This window comes from Ursus maritimus, unplaced genomic scaffold (genome assembly GCF_017311325.1).
Source record: "Ursus maritimus isolate PB19 unplaced genomic scaffold, ASM1731132v1 scaffold_12, whole genome shotgun sequence".
Lineage (NCBI taxonomy): Eukaryota > Metazoa > Chordata > Mammalia > Carnivora > Ursidae > Ursus > Ursus maritimus.
Window position 1 is genome coordinate 20,365,660 of NW_024423564.1, and position 2,149 is coordinate 20,367,808.

The window sequence follows — 2,149 nt, forward strand, 5'->3', positions numbered from 1 at the left end:
GGCCCCTGCCTACCCTTCCAATTCATTCTTCACTATTCCTGGATTTATCTTTATTCTTCAGCATGACAAAAATGCTTATAATTCCCTACCTCCAGAATGCTATTTTTACTTCTAAGTCTTTGCTCATGCTTCCTCTCTGCTGAAATCTCCTTTACATTACCTCCATCCCAAACTTTACTGCCCAAAATTCTTTCCTGTGTTGTATGGGTTACGGAGTTATGTACCCCTCCCCACCCATCATTTTGCATTCGTACATTTATATATCCCTGTGCTTACCAGATTATGTTGAGATCATCTATTTAGGAGTCTAACTGCCCCCTTAGACTGTGAAGTACTTATGAGGAGCTGTGAACTGCTCATCTTTGATCCATCGGGATCTAGCCCAGTGTCTGACACCTGCAAAGTGATACCCTCAAAAATAACTGACAAACAACTGAGTCATACAAACTTGAAGTAAGAGATTGGTTGTAAAATTACCATAGTGAGGCAATAAATGGAAAGAGGAAAGAGAGGTGGAAACAGACATGAATGAAAGTAAAACAAATTACTGAGCTGACCACACAGGGAAAGATGGCTAGCAGTCCAAATCACAGCCTCAGAGTCATGCCTCAAATCAAGCTCAGAGCCCAGTGGGGTTCAGTCTAATGGGTGGCATGGAGTACAGACTAAAAGTAGAGGAATGGTGTTTCCAGTCCAGTTGATTTGGTAGATTTTACAGTGAGACCTATCCAAGATTTGAGGTCCCCAGCCTCAGGAGTTCAGGCTGAGGGGTGGCCCTAGCAGGAGCCCGGGGTGCAATCCATAGACAGGCCGCACACCTGGGAGAGGATGAAAGAAATCTGAGGCCTGGGAGATTCATGTAGACCCCACTTACTGCACAGATAGCAAGCCTACCAGAGCAAGCAAGACTCCTTCCTGATGTCCCAGCCACACTGGTCAGGTCTGACTCCAGGCCCTGGCTCAGGGGAAAGTCAGGTTAAAGAGCCGAAGCGTCTGCCATTCAGCGAGGCTAGGGAAAACAGAGGCTGTCACCTGCAATTAATGGCAACCACAAGCTACGCTTAAGATAAACACGATCTATTTGGAGGGACCCGGGAGCATCCATATGCTTACCCTCTGAAGAAGGCAATACATATGTTTTGGCCCTATTAAACTACATGTTTATCTTCCTTCAAGGAAAAAAAGGAACATCTGTCAGCAGGCCCTTGCGCTTAATTTCCATGGTGAATACTAAGCTTCGTCAGATGCAAAGTCAAGTCACAAAAATGGAAAGTTTACAGGTTTGGCTGCAAGTGAAGCCCCACAGAGCTCCTTCTTCGAAGTTCTAAATGGGCCACCAGGTGTTCCTGGTGTGTGTCCTCTGTCCAGCACTTTCTCTGAGCTCTATTCCCTTGTCACTCATTTTGCGCTGTGTCTGGGCTTCTCTACAAATAAGTACTTTCTCTTTCAATTCTAGCATTGATTATTCTTGTTGAGAAAAGCCAGAAACAGAAATGGTTAAGAGACTGCAAAAGAGATACAGAAAACTCGTGCCTGCTAGCTGAGCATTGTGATAGGTTTAGAGTCAGGCAGACACATGCTCTATCGAGCCTTAGCTCTATCGTTGCTTAGCTGTACATTTTTGAATGAGCTATGTTCCCAGGACAATTATGGAACTGACTTTGTATTTGTGTCATTCTTAGCACTTAGTAAACATGCAGTAAATACTAGCTATTATATACATTTATCTTCAGGGTATACTGGGTAGTACTGGTCCCTAAATCAAGTAGCTGGAGTACTGGTCCCTCTGCTAGAAAACTTTAAACTGCATGCATCTGGCTCTCTATCATCAATACTGTTTGAAATCAAGTTCCAAAGTTCAAACTTCAGTGCTTCCAGAGCTTGGAATGTCCCAACGACCAGAGCAATGAGATATCACCCAGGTATCACCCGTAACTTAAAGTCCTCAGCTTCTGACATCTTAATAACTTTTCTGTTTTCCAGGATGTTTATTGTTTAAGAGCCTAACCAAAGAAAAATAGCATCTCTGAGTACCTCCCTAACTTCCAAATCCCCTGTGGGCAAAGTACACGCTCTTATTTAAAAGAGATAGTATCGGGGGCTGCCTGGCTGGCTCAGTCAGTGGAGCGTGCAGCTCTTGATCTCAGGG